Source organism: Phacochoerus africanus, chromosome 2, assembly GCF_016906955.1.
Source record: "Phacochoerus africanus isolate WHEZ1 chromosome 2, ROS_Pafr_v1, whole genome shotgun sequence".
Lineage (NCBI taxonomy): Eukaryota > Metazoa > Chordata > Mammalia > Artiodactyla > Suidae > Phacochoerus > Phacochoerus africanus.
In genome coordinates, this window is record NC_062545.1 from 188,602,458 (window position 1) to 188,622,004 (window position 19,547).

The window sequence follows — 19,547 nt, forward strand, 5'->3', positions numbered from 1 at the left end:
CACCTCTGCAGCAACCCAAGCCACTGCAGTCGGATTCTTCACCCACTGCGCAACATGAGAACTCCCTATTTTAAGAGATTTTTTTGAAGAGTTTTCAACCATGGCAAGTCACTTCACTTTGGGCCATAGAGCCAAACATGTGACTCAGACTTGCCCAATTATGGTGTCCTTTGGCACTGACCATATGGACTGGTCCAAGAGATATACATGTGCTACAGTAAGACCAACTGAAGTCTCTCCTTAGGAACTGATGTGTGCAGGCCCACTCTCTAGGAGCTAGGAGTATATCTAGATTCTGCCACTGACTGCCACTGTGATCTTAAACAAATTACCCTCCGCTGTGTGACCCCTATTCCCCTAATTTTCCTAAATTCTTTTTTTAAAAAAGACTTTTAGTTACCCTTCAAATAAAAGTGAACATGCCATTGGATGTTCCAATAAGCTCATGAGGGATACTATGGAGTCAAACTGAGGGTCTCATTACTCTTCGCTCTTCACTGACATGAAAATAATCACCAAAGTAAAAACATAATTCCAATGAGTAAAGAACTTTGAATTGGGGTGTGTTGTGAACCAGACAAGGGATTCCCCTCATAATCATATCTTTGTAGGGTGGCCTCAAGATTTAGTCTGAATTTTGATGCTGTGGACACCTGTAGCCTAAGGCACACCCATATATAAAGAACATACAGACACAATCCAACTAATGAAAAACAATTCTGGAGGCACTTCTCATCTTTCTAGGCATTCCTCACTGCACTTTTTCTTTAAAATTGTTCTCAAAGGAGTTCCCATTGTGGCACAGTGGAAACAAAACCAACTAGGAACCATGAGGTTGCGGATTCGATCCCTGGCCTTGCTCAGTGGGTTAAGGATCTGGCATTGCCGTGAGCTGTGGTGTAGGTTGCAGAGGTGGCTTGGATCTGGTGTTGCTGTGGCTGTGGTATAAGCTGGCATCTATAGCTCCAATTCGACCCGTAGCCTAGGAACCTCCATATGCTGCAGATGCAGCCCTAAAAAGCAAAAAATAAAATAAAATAAAATAAAAATTGTTTTAAAAAATTATTCTCAAAGTTTCACCCAATGTTTATTTTGCCTTAATTTTTCTTAATCATATCTATCAGCCAACCAGTCAGTAAGTATGGACTGGGAAGCTCCTATGTATCCAGTATCATGGTCTGGTAGACCTGCAGGTAAGGGATAAGGAACAATTTAAGTGGAAAAGGCATGGGCAGGAAGGGTGGTATTTGTGGGAATACAGATACTCCCAAGGGTGGCAGCTTGCATGCACCTCAAGTGGGTGACTCTCAGAGTGAATAAAAGAACCATATGGGATCAACCTCATGGCAAGCCCAAAGCCATGCATCTTCTTACCCTGGGAATGTGGAGGGCTACCTGCCGAACGTCTCCGGGGAGTGAGAATGGTGGGTGGGAATAAGGTAACTGGGCAGGCCAATCAGAATGGTTACATTCAAAGTTCCCATTGTGGCTCAGTGGAAACAAACCCAACTAACATCCATAAGGATGCAGGTTCAATCCCTGGCCCTGCTCAGTAGGCTAAGGATCCTGAGTGCCACAAGCCATGGTATGGGTCTCAGAGGCAGCTCGGATCTGGAGTGGCTGTGGTTGTGGCTGTGCCTGTGGATGGCAGCTGTAGCTCTGATTTGATCCCTAGCCTGGGAATTTCCATATGCCCCACCTTAAAAAAAAAAAAAAAAGAGTTACATTTTAGTGGTTTCTTGAAAATGTCCTAACGCTAGGTTATATATGATAGCAATTAATCACGAGGATTTATTGAGCATTTACAATGTTGTTCTGCACTATTCTAAACAGTGTACACACATTCACTTATCACATTCTCACATACTAATCCCCATTTTTAGATGGGGAAAATGAGGCACAAAGTTAAGTGACATGTCCAAGGACACACAGCCAGTTGATAACAGAAGCCCATATTGAACCACAGCTCATTACCCACCTTGTCACTCATAATACATTCTTCTCCTTTGCATTTTGCTCACTTTGGGCCTTCATTTTACATATGTGACTGATATTTCCCAAGGAGAAATTAAACATCTACATTCCTGAAAAAGTGTGAAATTTAGAAACCCACAGCCCTCCACAGAAATAAACATCTATAATCTATGAGTGTATATTTCTTTCAAATTTTCACTGGCTCCAACTACAGGATTTGCCCCACTGACTCCAATTTGAGAACACGTTCGGTGATCCATTGACTACTGTGAAGGTTCAACTCAAGGTCTCTCCTCTTGGTATGCAGGTATGACACATTTTAAATGGTGGTGTGTGGAGTTCAAATGCTTGGGAGGTCTGCTACATAAATCAATAATAATAATAATAATAATTGCATATTTATTCACTAGGCCACCTGGAATATAGTCATGTTATTCTACTCAGCATTCAGGGAAATGCAAGGTTTTCATTTTCTCTCTTTTTTGGAAGGAAGCATACTGCTGAGACTAATAAAGAAAATGCAAATCTCCTGGCTGTTTGGGAAGGCTCCAAAAGAGTGAAAGTGAGCAGTTGCTACCAGCAGTGTTTGGATAAAAATGTAAAATCTTTGTCTTTAAAAAATGTTTGTTTAACTGAGGAGAGTTTACACAGCTTGTGGAGAATTATAGTGGAAGAAATTGCATTTTGCTTCTACCATCAACCGTTTTTTTCACCTGCCAATTGTCCCAATTTCAGTCTGTTGGGGCATTAGTGATGCTTAAAATGATCAGAAAGAAATACCAACATTTCAGAGTTCCCATCGTGTGTTAGTGGTTAACGAATCCGACTAGGAACCATAAGGTTGCAGGTTTGATCCCTGGCCTTGCTCAGTGGATTAAGGATCTGGCGTTGTCATGAGCTGTGGTGTAGGTTGCAGACGCGGCTCAGATCCCATGTTGCTATGGCTCTGGCATAGTCTGGCAGCTACAGCTCCGATTAGACCCCTAGCCTGGGAACCTCCATATGCCACAGGAGTGGCCCAAGAAATGGCAAAAAGACAAAAAAAAAGAAAAAGAAAAAGAAAAAAAGAAATACCAACATTTCTTATTAAGATGAGGAAGACGGCAATTAGGTTAAAATGAGAAATTTGCATCTCTCATGGTCCACACACAACTGGAATAATTTATTTTATTTTATTTTATTTATTTATTTTTGCCTTTTTGCTTTTTTTTCTGGGGCCGCTCCCGAGGCACATGGAGGTTCCCAGGCTAGGGGTCTAATCGGAGCTGTAGCCAGCCTGCGCCAGAGCCACAGCAACTCGGCATCCGATCCTCGTCTGGGACCTACACCACAGCCCACGGCAACGCCGGATCCTTAACCCACTGAGCAAGGTCAGGGATTGAACCCTCAACCTCATGGTTCCTAGTCGGATTCGTAACCACTGAGCCAGGGCGGGAACTCCTGGAAATAATTTTTAAAATAAGTTTGTCAATGAGATTTTTATTGCTTTCTCCTTGCCCATTGCTAATGAACAGGGTAAAGAATATTTAGAAAGTTTCTAAAACCACCAACCCTTTGGCAAGCACAGAACTATGTACCCTACAAATGTGTTGTAGATATTTGTTGAATAAATTTTAAAAAGTAAATGCTTATATAAGGTAGTGATTAATTAGTGATTAATGATCAATGAATGGATTTCTTTAAGTTCTTTTTGGGAAAAAGTCTACCAGAGGCAAAGTCATGAATGTTTAGGTGTCTTTGTAACATTCTCCTGCCTCCTCCACCCTAAACTTCTTCCTTACTTTCAGCCAACTCCAGATGTGGGCACAGCAAGTAGATGACAATTAATAATGGATGAGCCAAAGTGTCCCAGAATGGTCCCTTTGTTCCAAGTTTCTAGAGCCTAAGGCACAGGACCCCCATTAACACTTTCTTCTTCTTATATTAACATAGAAACTATAAATCCCAGAAAAGCATATCTATTTATCATATTGAGGTGATAACGTAGCAAAAGGAAAGATGCAAAAATACCACATCAGACCAGAAAATTGCAGTTGAGGAGGCCCTTGTTGTTTCCTAAACCAAACCATGGGATTCATATGAAAAAGTTTTAAAAGCTCATGATTCTTTGGGCCACCCTTCAAATAAATAAATAAATAAATAAATAAATAAATAAATAATCTGATTAAGTGAAACCTGGGAATCTTAAAAATTTTTTAACTTCCTTTCTTGGTGTCAGTCATGACTGAGAATGATTTCTTCACATTGCCACAGAACAGTCCCTAGGAAGCATTCAAGCACATGTGGTATTTAGATGAATACAGGAGATATGGGGGTACCATAAAGCATATATTTGGTTTCCTGTGAAGCAGATACTTAGCTGACTAAGATACTAATGATGAAATTCTAGATTATATTCACCTTATGTTGACTGCTCTGCAATGGCCTGGAAAACAACTGAGTTATTTTGAAATAAGCACCTTTTTACTCTATCAAGGTCAAACCTTTTACTTGATGTACTTAACTAACCATGTAAAATATTACATCAGCAAGCCTATGAGGCACTTAGAGATATATTCACATTTGCATAATGTCCTCTGTAAGTTAGTCTTTGGTCCTTAAGGGTGTTTAGAATAACTGCATGCAAGAATATACTTAATCCAATCTCATTTTAGCTTTTGCTCTTTTAAGATTTCAAAATTAATAAATCCTCCTGATACTCCAAATTACCATGAGCTTTTATAAGCATAACTTTGTAACTTTAACCCATTTATGAACATACCCCACAGGCAAATGTACTAATGAATAAGAAATAACATTAGAAGTTTAAAAGATGGTCTCTTTATGAAGTAATGTAAGAAAATCCTGTTAGCTGGATCAAGTACAAAAGTGCGATTTCTTAAAAAATAGAAAATCCGTCACAAAATTACATGTAATTACAATAACCAAAGGATAGGAAGTAAGAATAGTTGAAGTACCATGCATTATTTAACTTAGTACATGTTATCACTTGCTTGCATATGGATGAAAGCAGGAAGAAAGGAGCCGACAAACTCTCTGCCTATGGCTAAAGAAATTGTGTTATTTTGTACCTGACTTCCTGGTATGTGAATCCTTGACCAGAGCTATCAACACACTTGACAGGTACACTGTGCTTCAAGCTCCTTGTCATAATCTGCCAGGCCCCTCTCTTCTTTCACACCCTTCTCACTGCCTACCTCATGACATGGTTACACCATAAAGATAGTGCTAGCTTCAGAGCCCAAAGAAATGCTAAAATCGGCAGCTTGATCTACAAATTAGACCTTTCCTTTGGCAGGGCAAAAAAAATCATGAACCATATGTTGTCATTATAAGCATGCATGTGAATTTCTAACTTCCTAACCACTTGTAGTGATGTGACTTACTACAAAAATACCATAAATATTATACTGCAAAAAGGCCCATTACATACACCTCTGGTTTGTTGATTAGGACACTGAGCACAGAAGGGATAAATCACTTCCCAATGTCACACCTCTAGTCCCTACCTGAGCAGAAAACAGAATTTAGATTTGCTGAGATTTCAATCTTCTATGGTTCACTAAAGTGATATCCAAAAAGAGGATGATGTGTTGGCACAAAGAATGTGAGCGAAGGATTACGAAGAGTGATATTATTAGATAAGCACTAAATACAGAGTGAGTCCAGCCTGCAGACCACCAGAGTCTTAATGACAGAAAAGAATAGCTAGCATGTTGTCTGCAGATGAGATTGCTGCTATAGGCTAGCCCTGGGAAAGATGGGGAAAGAGGGATCTGGTAAATGTTTCCAAACTAGAAAAGTAGAAGCTGACTTCTCCATGTGATTCCTGGAACAGGAACATGCTGATGTTGTTGAGAACGTTCCTGGCAATCAGAAGTTTGTATCCTTGGAGTTCCCATTATGGCTTGCAGCAGTAACGAACCAGACTAGCCTCTATGAGGACGCAGTTCGATCCCTGGCCTTGCTCAGTGGGTCAAGGATCCAGCATTGTCGTGGGCTCCAGTGTAGGTCACAGACACAGCTTGGATCTTCCACTGCTACTGCAGCTCCAATTCGACCCCTAACCTGGGAACTTCCATATGCTGTGGGTGCAGCCCTAAAAAGACAAAAAAATTGCAGTGGAAACTATATCTAGTCACTTATGATGGAGCATGATAATGTGAGAAAAAGAAATATTTATGTTTATGTGTGACTGGGACACCTTGCTGTACAGTAGAAAATTGACAGAACACATGTAAACCAGCTATAATAGAAAAAAATAAAAATCATTAAATAAAAAATGATTATTTCAATAATTAGAGCTGTTGATGAATAAGGAATGGAAAAAATTCTTTGTGTGTGTGTATGTATATATATATATATGAGTCACTTTGCAGTACAGCAAAAATAACAACATTGTACATCAACCATAATTTTAAAAAATTAAAAGAAATTTTGAGGATCAAAAAAAAAGACAAAAAAATTTTTTAAAGTTTATATCCTTCATGTTTTAAGTAAACTGAAACATGAACAAAAACTTAGTCCAAAAGCTAAGACCTATTTATATGTTGAAAAATCTGGAATTCCAACAAATTGAGAATAGTTAAGTAAATGATAGTATATTTATGTGATAAAATATTACATATCATGGGAAAGTGCTTTCTCTATAACATGTTGGACAAGTACATACACTTATCAACAAAATGATTCCCAATGAAATACATTAAAATATTAATAGTGATTTTATCTTGGAATGGCAGGGCTTTGAGATATTTTATATTTTCCAAATTCTCTCCAATGAGCATATATCACTTTTATAATCAGAAATACAACAAATGTTTAGAAATTTCCATACTGGATTCTCATACTCTGTTGATGAAAAGATGTATTAGTATTGTTTAGTGTGCAACAGCACATGTAAGGATGTTCATTGAAGAATTATTTGTAAAAATTGGCAAAAAAGGCAATAAATTAATAATTATTAAATTGTTTACTATTACACAGGTAACATGTATTTGTCCTTACTATGTGCAAGAAACATTCTAAGCACTTCAAATGTCTTAATATTTTTAATTCCCACCATAACCCTTTGAAATATATACTATTCTTATCCTCATTTATAGTTGGGATTTTATATTCATTTAATAGTTCTTATATGAAGCTTTTAAAGAGTGAGATAGTCTGATGGGTTGACCTGGAAAGTCATCCAGGACATAGTGTTATGCAAATAAAGAAGATCATAAAAAATATATTTGAGATGATTACTACCATCTTTGCTTTTTAAAAAAGTGTATACAGGAGTTCCCTAGTGGCCTAGTAGGTTAGGGATCCAACACTGTCACTGCTGTGACATGGGTTCAGTTCCCGGCCTGGGAATTTCCACTTGCCACAGGCACAGCCAAAAATAAATAAATAAATACATACAACAAAAATTTCAAACTGTATATAAAAATATTTGTAAGCATTTATACATGAAAACTTCTGAAACAACAAACTAAATTATTGATGGATATTTCTATTGGGAAATGAGAGTGGAAGTGGTAGAGAGTTTCACATTTTTCTTCATACATTTCTAAACTTTTATTTAAAATATAAATATTTACTCTTGTAATTGAAATACAGTCTTAGAAGAACAAAGAAGAATAAAATCACCCTCCTTTTATACAACTAACACTTAGGAAGACAAAACATAATCTAGCTGGAAAAAATGCACAAGACATCTAACAGAAGTTCATGTATATAAGCCAAAAGATGTTTGCTATTATTTTAGCCAAGATTATATGGGTTAAAAAAAAGTGGGGATGTTTGTGAGCAAAATTACTCATCAAAGAATGACAACTAAAAGTTTGGGGCAGCGGTACAAAGAGAGCAGCTTGGTTAAGCAAAGGGCATTCATTAGTAAACAGTAGAGATGAATTTGATGAGATAAGACAGTTTGTTAATATTTAGGCTTTAATCCAGCAGGCATCAGGTAACCACTAAGCTCTAAGGTAAGAAATGATATGGTAGGTCAAAGAACATTAGAAAACTCATTTTATACATGATTCAGATAGCTTGGTAAGAGAAAAACCCATAGGTGGTTAACGCTGTTTCAATATCATGACATAAGATAACTAGAACCAGAATTAAGAAATGGAGAGGAAGAGACTTATCAAGACAGTTCCACCCTTAGATCCAGGCAAGAGGGCTGGGATCCCAAACATGAGATGGACCTACATATCACAATATTCAAAAAAATTAAATTTAGTAAAGAGTACATGGACATGTCTTCCTGGGTCCAATGCTTCGCACCAGCTCAGCACAATCCACAGCTCTAAACATTCACTCTGACAACTAACACCTCTTAGACCCAGATGCTTTTCCACCTTTCTTGCTCTATGCCCTTAAAACAGAACGCAACGCTGTCCAGTATCCAATACCATGAAGGTTGTAAGTTGTGCCGCTGCATCAGAGACAGACACAGCTTTGGAGTACAGGAAGACTTGAGCAGCAGGAGTGCTTAGATTCAAGAAAAGACAGTAACTTATAAAGCCTCCTCCTAGCATGAATGACAGATGCTTGCATAAAAGATATCTTTTAATAGGAGTTTTCAGTGTCCATTTTCCTGCTTCTCTTTGTATTCCAGCTGTGGTTTTAGAATCCTCATAGATTACTGTATATTTAAAATAATTGCATGTGGAAGCTGAAGAACATTTTGCTATATTAAACAATTCATTTACTCTTAAATTTGAGGATCTAAATATAACATGTATGTATTAAAGATCTTTCACCATTGCTAATAGTTTCATTTTGACAAGAGTATTGAAATTGAATCCATTTTAAAAAATTAAGTTAAAAGGTTAGCTTTATACAAATAATTTTGCGTTAAAACACTGAAATTCATTATTATTTGTATTTTGCCTTTTAAACTCTAATACATAAATTTAAATATTTTGAAGAAAATAATTTTTTGGAAAACACTTTAAAAATAAATTCAAAATGCTTTAATGCTTATTTTTACTTCACATTTTTGGTGAAAATATAGTCAAAATATGTACACTTTATTTTTTTAATCTTTTAGGTCACCCCTGTTCATAGAAGACAAATTATGTAAAAAATCTCAATTATAATCAATGATTTTGATGAAAAGACAAAAATTATATTAAATACGTATAATAATTTATGAAACATGTATACCTTTATTTTACCACTCATCTAACAATACACTCAGACATGTGCAATTATAATTAAATTCCATTGTTTTTGATATTTTGCCAACTTTCAGTCACATATAAACCATATAGCTTCACTCACACCTTGCTATCATGCCATTATGAAGGTATCATTTGTTCAGGCAAAAGGACAACAGCTTGTAAGCTAAATTTTTTTTTTTTATAACTTTTAAGTGTTTAGACACAGGGTATATGGGCCACTGTTAGTTTATTCTTGCTCTGTGTCCATCAAATAATAGGGGCAGGCCTAGATTTCAGAGACAATCTTTTTAAAAGATACAAGAAGCATGCATATAGGACACAGGTTAGGGGGAGCAAAGGAAATGAAGACGTTAGGGATAAAAAAAGCTTATGAATCTGGTGGTCCCACTGACAAGAAGAGGGAAGCTAAAGAGGGTGACTTGACTCTACGTGTCCTTCCATAAAGCCTGGTGAGTATGAGTAGTTGCAATTAGTCATAAACCTGAAGTCGTGAACTGAGGAGCTACAAAGTCAGAATCAGTACCCTTAGGAATTCCAGGGGGCTGTCTGAGGCATCAACCCCATCAGGACATCACTTGTACAGCAGTCCCTACTGGGCGATGTTTGGACCAAAGAGACGTTCTACTGGGTGGAATTAGATTTAGGTCTTTCTACTATGGATAATTCCAGAAGGGGTCTTTAATTGAAATTTCAGAAACACAGGCATTATTTCAGAATGTCTGAATCACACCATGGGGTTTTTAGAGCTAATTTTACTGAATAAAACATTGAGATCTTTTTTTGTGACTGTACTCTGAAAATCACTTCTTTTTCTCTTAAGTAGCCTAGGCATCTGGGCATTGTCTTACATTACGTGGGCTCTGTTGCTCTTATCTTCATGTTCCTATATTTGATACCAAGGCTGCATTTTTCTCTTAGGTCATCTAATGCTTTAGAAAAAGGAATCATCCACCGTCTACTTGGCCTCATGTCCATGACTTGACTGGCCACTTTTTATTTCTCATCACATTCACTACCCAGGTGGTCACAGCCCATGGCTATGATGGCTGCTCATGGACAGGTTTGTTTCCATGTCCTCCATCCTACTGGTCTGATTGATTTGAGCTCCTCCAACTTTGTCTTACATGAGGCAGATGTGGATATGATCAGCCACAGATTTCAGTGGGGGAAAAAAAAGAACCATGAGGAAGACTACCCCTACCCAAACATATAACTTGGCCTTTTCCTTTCTTTCAGATCCTCCCTCCCTACCTCACTCCTAACACCCAACACCCAAGTCTTCAGGAACCTCCCAGAGTCAACCTTTGATCCATGTAGGATAGTCTTTCAATACTTTTAACCCTTTAATAGACTGTCCTACTCACTTTTTAGAGGTTAAGATGTTGTACCCCTAACCTTTACCCTCATTCAATTTTTTTTTAATTCAGTTCAAGTCAATTAATCATTTCTGAGATAAGCCCCAGTCTCCCATTCACACCCACACATACATGCACACACAAACATATCACCCCCCACCAGCTAAAAGAATGTCGTCCACTTCTCCCCACTCTCTCATCCTCTAAGTGTACTCAGGCATTTGCCAAACCAGTTTGGGCTCTTTGCGAGATGGAATTTGAAGAATAAGTAGACAGAAGAAGAAAAGAAAGAGGAAAGGGGGTTAAGAATCTTACAATAGGACTATTTCCATTGCTTTCCTTTGTTGTAAAAAATCTAGGGGATGGGAAAAGCTAAAAGGAATTTCTTTAGAAACATGAGATAGTTTAATCGGTCTACACAAGACAGTACAGAGAAAAAGAGGAAGAATACAAAGGGAGAAAACACCACAGTATGAAGTATCTGGAAATACATTTCTGGGGGTGTTGGTAAGTGAGAGTCTCTGGAACTGCTACAGGATATGGAAGAAGTGAGAAGGGGACAGAGGATTTTGGCCACTATGGGATATGTCATATCCCTCCTAAAATGTTCTTTAAGTGATTTAGGTAAGAATTAGAATTGTTTTCATTTCTTGTGATTGCTGGGCTTCTCAGAACATAAGTCTTCACAAGGACTAGGGTACTTGGGCCTTAGTTAACATTTAACTTACATAATTGTAATTCTTTGGTTAAAAAGGTATTTTCAGCTCCTTTTTACAGTCCACAGGGTGAAGGCTCTCCACACAGACGAAGAGCAGGGGCAAAGGCACAAAAATATGTTCGGGCACCAAGGAAAGTTCTAGTTGGCACAGAGATGAACTCGACATTTCCCACTAACTTTCCTTCCCCGACCCCTTAGGAGTCTTTCAAAAACTAGCTTCAAATGTTTATGTTCTTACTTTTCCAGGAAGAAATATAGAATTTCAAAATGATGGCCTTCTTCTACCTGAGAAAATTTGCTACAGGAGGGCTTGCCACATTCTATTCTTTGGCCTGGTGGCAGATCCACAAATGTTAATTGTGATAGATCATTGGGCTAAACATTATTATTATTTTTTGCAGTTTTCTGGTGTGTGTGTGTGTATTTCACCACAAAAAGGCTAAAAACTATTAAAAGCATTTCTTACTGCTTGTCGGTCACTAATAATTGAAACAACTCCAAGTGCTGGGAAAAATGAAAGAGCACTTTTATTCTCTCTGACAATCTGAGAGTTGGGGGAAACCACTCTTAAATTTGGAAACACCTAGATTTTCACTTTCACTGTTCCTCACTCACCCAACTGAGAGCCCCAGAAAAAAACTGAGTCATTTAAAACTACTCTTTACACATTTAATGTTGAAAAAATGTGAGAAATCCTTTTCCAAATACTACCCAGCCCCACTGTTGTCACTTTATTTATGAAATGCACATATATTTTTAACTTAAAAAGGTGACCTGCATCTTTGCTTATAATTCTGCCATATTTATTATTACAAGAAGTGTGGATTTCCAACGGTCAGAGTTTAAATTCAGATTCCTAGACAGGCCTAACTCTGAACAAGAACCCATGGAAATTATTAAGACTCATTTTCATGAGGGCATAATCCAGCTCTAGAAGCAGTCACAGTCTAAATATGCCAGATTGGGGGATAAAATCCCTTTTGGTCTGTGAAGAGGGTTGAAATTTTAATCAACTCTTTTCTAGCTCATAGAATCCCATATGGTGTTGGGTCATTTTGAGCATGGGAATACTTTGACACTGCATGTCCCTTTTGTTTCTCCCCCTAAAGGAAAGCCACAACACCCCCCTCTCTAAGTGAGGGGCTGCTCTGGGTGGAAAAGCCACTCCCTAGAGCCTGTTACTATCTGCTGCCAAAGCCACCAGAGCCAGTCACGCGTGAGTAGCTTCCTTGCTAATGTTTTGGCATGTCATGATTATGCACCGCTAAGTCTTTGTCAGAAACAGACCTGTTGCCAGTGTTTGTTGTTTATGCCTGTTGTTATTAATTTTCCTTCTTCCCTCCCCTACAGCAATCATGCTCTGTTGCAAATGGGAAGGAGAATGAGCAAGGAAGATGAAGGCTGCTGTCCTTTCACCGGCTAAGAGCAAAGGAAAATGAGGTGCAGGAGAGAGAGAGTAGGTCAACCAACCTCAAGAAAGGAAGTACACTGGTATGAATTTCTAAGTCTAAAGCTGTTGTACTCCACCTTGGATGCATATTGGAATTGCTGGGAGAGACCTGAAAAGACTGATGTCTGGATCCTCTCTCATGACTTAATGTTTCTGAGGACAGACCTAAGTATTAGCTTTTTTTTTTATGTTCACAAGATGATGCTGATGTAAAGTCAAGGTAGAGAACCACTCCTCTAGACTCAATGAACCATCACAATGATGACTGCTCGTGAATTATTTCTTATATTCTACTTAGACTCACCGAATTATATCCTCTCCATCATCATGGGACCATGTTACATTAGAGTCATCTAGCACCTGCAAGATCAGTTGTTCTTGCCCTCTATGAGGGAGCTATGTTGTGACAGAAAGAGCACTGGATCTAGGCCCAGGGATAAGACTCTTCTGTTCACAGTTAAACGAACCAGACAAATCTTAAACAAGTCACGGCATCTGAGTATCCTTTATCTAACACACTGGGCTTTGGGAAATTCAGTGACCATCATGAATGTACCTAATTCAATTTCAGGCATATGGTAATGTACAGCTGCTCTGTAAATATTTTTGTCTTTGTTTCTGTTTTTATAGATGAGGGCACTGTGCCCCAAAGGGATAAAGCAATTGCTCAGAGAACTTTCTATTATATCTAAGACCATCAGCAGGTTTCTTGTTTGAATATATATATTTATAATTGCACCAGTTGAAAACATACCATTTAACTCTACCCATTTGTCACCCTTCATCCTTTTCCCCTATCATCATACAAACACATATACTCACAGATGTGGTTCAAGAGGAGCTACAGTCCGGGAACAAACAAACATTTAAAGTTGCCTCAGAATTTCTAGGGGTTGGACTGCTCACCAAATCCCAGCTCTGAAAACATTCCACTTTGGAGTCCCAGACAATCCATCTACATCTCCTCTGCTATCTCTTCCATCTACAAAATGGAAAAATTCCACCAGAGATTAATTCTTGCCTGCATGGCACTTTAAAGATTAAAAAGCAGTACATAAAAAAAAAAAAAAATCAAAGCATTAACCATAGGGAAAAATAGGAAAATCACCAAGGGAAGAGGTAACAGCAAGTGAATCAACCAGAAAGTAAACCTTTGCTAAGAATGAGTTACACAAATGATATAAACTTAAATTTCCTGTCTGATCCCTGGAGTATCTGTAATTTGCCTGATTGAGACCCAACTAAAATCAAATTTCCAGGCAAACCTGCTCCGTTTACATAAAGGGCAAGCCCATTTTTTAAATTAGAAAAATCCAGGGTAACTTAATATTTAATTCTTAGGCACGCATTGGGGCACTTTTTCTCTTTCTCTTTATCTTCGCCCTCCCCCACCCTTCTCCTTGAGCTTTTATATTCAAACCTGTCACAGGGGATGGTGTTTTGCCATGCATTAGTACAGCCAACTATCTATCTGTGAAGAAAAGCATTTTCTCTAGTGCCAAAAGTGCTTAAAGGCCATCAAATATTTTAAAAACAGCAAACACCATCAGATACCAATACAGACTCTTACCCTTACTATAACCCTAAAAGGTCCCCAAGTTCCCCAAATGTATCTTATTTGATCAAATACATGCTAAGTTAGGTACCTGTTTTCTAGAAAGACTGCAAAATCAACCAGAATAATATCTTTACTTGATATTATAAAGTTTGTCTTTCCTGACAAACTGTATTTCACATTTTTGTGAAGACACAAGTCTAACTTCTTTCAAGAAACTGTTGCTGCTACCACCTACCTACATTGGAAATAACTACTCTCCAAGTTTTTAAAATAAAAAAATTAAAATTTGTTTTACAAAACAATAACAAAATAATGAGTAGCTGCCATTGCCTTCCCAGTCCTGTTCTCAAAGTTACTGGTGGGTGGGAAGGCGGGCTGCTTAGAAATGAGCCCCATCAAGAAGCAGGGAAGAAGGTAACCCCATCAGGAAGCAAGAAAGCAGGTAACCCCATCAGGAATCGGGGAAGCCAAGTGTAGTCTCTACATCCCCAATTTCCCTGGATTGAGCTAACCAAATGGGTGCCAACTTACTGGGAGACTCCTGGAATCACTGCCTCTTTCCTGGAAATCCCATCAACCACAGGGCCCAGAATCATTCCATGTACATTTAAGCTGGAGTGGACAACTGCCACCAGGTGGCACCAAATTGTGGCCAGGACTAGAGTGGATTTAGATGGCAAAGACCCCTGGAACTCCCAAATGGCTACTTGGGCAACCTCATTCTGGCCATTTCATTAATCTTGCAATATGATGCCAGGTTTTAAGCAAATGAATTTATTGGAGCATGATTCTCTTACCATGAAGAGGATTTTAGTCTTATTATTATACTCAATTTTAGACAGTTAACTTTGAGTCCGTGTATTTGAACCCCCGGCCAAACTGAAAGCTCACGTTTTCTATCACTCTTGTGTACCCTACAGTGTCTAGTGTGGTGTAGATAAGGGGTAGATATTCAACAACTGCCAGTTTTGTTGTACTGAAGTTTAAGGACAGTATGAATTGTCTCAATATAGATTTCTTGGACTCCCTAGATATAAACTTGTATACCATAAATAACTCTTCTGGCAAACATATCCCCACACACACAGGAGGCCCTGGCACTTGACTCTATCATCGTCCAAACTTTCAGGATATAAGCAGTTCGTTCCTTTATCAGAGAAGTAAACAAAAGAACTAAACATATTTATTCAAAATATCTCTGGATTCCACTGCTCAGTTATAAACACAACTTTTTTACTGTTGCTGGTTTTGCACAGAGCTACTTATCAAATTGCTATTTATTTTTTGCTATCTATGCTAGTGATCTAGGAAAATAGAAAACACACACACACATATACATAGTGTCCTTCTCAGGAGGAGTCATCAACACAAAAGTTTGGAATGTGCTTGGCTTTGCACCCATCACAGCAAGGCATTAGAAATATTGGATTTAGTGTTGTGCGTCCACAGATATAAAATTAGGCCGACAGAAGTCTGGATCTGGGCCTCACTCCATACTGCTAACTTGTAGAGCACTGGTAGCCAAAAGGGTTTGGAACGGTTGTCTCTCTACAGATGCTGCCATTCATTTCTGTGGGAACAGGACCACTTACATCTAATTACAGTTTCTGCTTAAATTAACAGGACAGATATGACAGCAAAAACTTCAGACTAAGTGGTGGGGAGACCTTTAGCTGACACAGCTTATGAAGTAGTTGGCTTGCAGCAAGTAATGTCAATTTAAAAAAGTAATTTAGAATTCATATGATTCCATCCAGCAATTTGTGGCAGCCCGAGAAAAATTTGTGGAGTTGGGGGTGGGGCAGTGGAGGAGGCAGGCAGGAGCTCACACCATTTCATAAAGAAGAATGGATTATTTTACAGAGTCAATAATTTTAGACAGATTAGGTTATTTTACACAACACCATTACCAGCTAATAAATGGTGAGGCTGATGTTTGAACCCTGACAGTTGAACTTCAGAGAGCTTGTTTTTAACCTTGACTGTCTCCAAGAATATCTAAAGCCCTAACTCATGTTGGAAATGCCACTAAACAAACAATGAAAGTGCTTAATATCAGTTTGATGATAGATTTTACTTGTCTTCTTTCTGGCTAGTCAACATCATGCTGTGGATCCAAAGGAACTGACCCCTCAGGACTCTGCAAATCCCTAGAATGGGTCACTATCATAGCCCACAGAGTTCATTCACTGTAAAAATCAGCCTCCAACCAGCAAAAGGTGCCAAGCTGCCCTTGAGAAAGGACATCCCAGTAGATGCCCAGGGTGCATAGAATTTGCCTCCAAACTGCCTCCTAAACTGTTCTACACTTTCTCTCTTTCAGTGCTCTAAACTTAGCCTATCTACCTAGCCTGCCGATTCCAGCCTTTGCCTTTGTGACCTGGGCTCTGATTACTATCCCTCTTTACCATTTTTTTTTTTTTTTTTGGCTTTTTAAGGCCTCATCTGCTGCATGAGTAAGTTTCTAGGCCAGAGGTTGAATCAGAGCTGCAGCTGCCGGCCTACACAGCAGTTACAGCAACTCGGGATCCAAGCTGCATCCATGACCTACACCAACACTGGATCCTTAACCCATTGAGCAAGGCCAGGGATTGAACCCACATCCTCACAGATACTAGTTGGGTTCATAACCCACTGAGCCACAGTGAGAACTCCCTATCACTCTTTACCTTGATCAAACAACCTGGCAAATGACCACTTTGGCACAGAATAGCCTGACAGCCATAGATACCCACACACTTCCCCATGGGACAGCTCTCACCTGGAATAGACCAACTCTAGAATTATTAACAGACATATGGTGGATCTGGGATGCTTGCTCCACTATGAGTTTAGAGAAGGACAAAGAGGGACCCAGTCTCGGTCTTTGTGAAAGTAGCTACTAAAAATAAAGTTCAAAGAAGTTGTTGTAGTATAAATATATCAGATATACAGATACAATATATTATCTAATATATATACATACAACATATTATCTAATATAGATTAGATATATAGATACAACATATGAATATATATGCAAATATATACATATATAATACATGTTTTCATGAGGAATATCCCTCATTTAAAAGTTGTATTTCAAAATGAAGCACCCTAATTTCCAATGTGAGGGCAGGAAGTCCCTCATTTAAAGGAACAGTTCCGAAAAATGACACAAAAGAACTTTATATATAAAACACAGATTCCAAAACCAATCTTATGGTTACCCTAGATGAAATTACTGGAGAGAGGAAAGAATTGGGAGGCTGAGAATAACATATGCACACTACTGTATAAAACAGATGATTGCCAAGAACCTGCTATATAGCACAGGAAAATTTACTAAATTGTTCATAAAAACCTATATGGGCAAAAAAATGTATATATGTATGACTGATTCACTTTGCTGTATACCTGAAACTAATACAACATTGTAAATCAACTATACTCCAGTAAAATTAAATTTAAAAATAAAAAATTAAGGAATAGTTCTGCTCACAGGAGTCAGAATCATAAAGCTTCTTATGATTGACCTTTTTATTTTTACTCGATATAATTTTCTACAGTTCGAAATTTTAAAAATTATTCCAAGAAGCTCCTATATCAGAGGTCAGCAAACCATAGCCCAGGGGCCAAATTCTAGCCCACTGGCCATTTTTGTAAATAAAGTTTTATTGTAACGCATCCAAACACATTTGTTTACATATTTTCTACAGATACTTTTACTCTACAATGGCCGAGTTAAATACTTGTGACAGAAATCATATGACCCACTAAAGGAAAAACTGTATTTCCCTTTTCTACTTATAACACTTCCCACCCCAAATATGTGGGTGTTTTCCACACACCAACTAATTCTCTAACTCTCCAAACACCAACTGGGTGTCCCACAATTCAATTCTGACACTAACTGGCCAGTTAATGCAAGTTACAGGCTCAGTACCAGAGGATTTCCATCACTTCAGAAGCCAATCATAAGTCCCAGGTTGTTACCTACGCTCCTGACCAACAGGTTACAAATTGGGAGTTTCTATAAACCCTTCCTAAGGTCTGACAGTTTGCTATACTGGCTCATGAAACTCAGAGGAACGCTTAGATCTATTAGTTTATTATATAATAAAGGATACAGATGAGCAGCCAGGTGAAGAGATACATGGGATGAGGTCTGAAAGGGTCCTAAGCAGAGGAGCTTCTTTCCTCATGAAGTTGGGGTGCGCCACCCTCCCAGCATGTGGATATGTTCACCAACACAGAAGCTCTCCAAACCCCATAGTTTAGAGATTTTTATGGAGTTTCCATCATGAGGCATGATCGATTATGAACTCGATTTCCAGCCCCAGAGGATGGAGGGTGGGGCTGCAAGTTCCAAGCCTCTAAGTATGATTTGGTCTTTCTTGTGATCAGCCCCCATCCTGAATCTATCTATAGAGGCTCCCCAGATGCCATCGCTCTCACTAGTATACAAAACAACATTCAGGAGTTCCCATCGTGGCTGAGTGGGTTGGGGATCCGGCATTGGTCTAGGTCGCAGACGCGACGCAGATCCCGCGTTGCTGTGACTGTGGTGTAGGCCAGCGGCTACAGCTCCAATTAGACCCCTAGCCTGGGAACCTCCATATACCGAGCGTGTGGCCCTAGAAAAGACAAAAACAAACAAAAAAAGACCCAAAAAAAGTAAAAAAAAAAACGACATTCATGCCACTCCAGAGATTCCAAAGGTCTTAGAAGGTCTCTTTTATCAGGAACTTGAGTCAAAGACCAAATTTTAGAACAAAAGATGCTCCTAGCACCCCTATAACTCAGGAAATTACACAGGTTGTAGGAGCTCTGTGCCAGGAACGGGTATAAGGATCAAATATATTTCTCATTATACCATGCCTGCAGGACCTATGATATTTATTACCTGGCCCTTTACAGAAAAATTTTGATGACCCCCTGACCTAGATGAATAACACAGGTCAACTTATTGAATAGCAGCTTATTGAATAGCTTTGTGGCAACCAGAAAGAAGCCTCTTGTTAGGTCTACTCTAAGACTAACAAAAACACCACATCTGATGGCTGAATTCAGGACAGACTGTTCCAAAGATCTGATTTTTTAATTTATACACTTCACAGTCAAATCATTAAAAACCCAACCTTGAACTTAAATACCAAGACATTTTTGCCAGTTACTTTCTCCAGGGAGTACTCCAGTTATAAAATAAAATCATCATTCTTTATTCACACAATCTCAGACTAGCAACAATACGTACTTGCCTGGTTGACTTAAATAATGAATAATTTTTAAAAAGGCAACTCATAGAGTTAATACAAGATCTCTATTTCTTTGGAGG

General features: G+C 38.5%; 1 long non-coding RNA gene across 1 annotated transcript in view; it reads right to left on the reverse strand.

The window, feature by feature from the left end:
* Positions 1 to 13,650, reverse strand: part of LOC125119867 (uncharacterized) — a 66,062-nt gene extending 52,412 nt beyond the window's left edge. The window contains exon 1 of the long non-coding RNA XR_007133194.1: positions 13,579 to 13,650. This is a non-coding gene — a long non-coding RNA (uncharacterized LOC125119867). The remainder of the gene's footprint in view (positions 1 to 13,578) is intronic.
* Between the last annotated feature and the right edge of the window lie 5,897 nt (positions 13,651 to 19,547).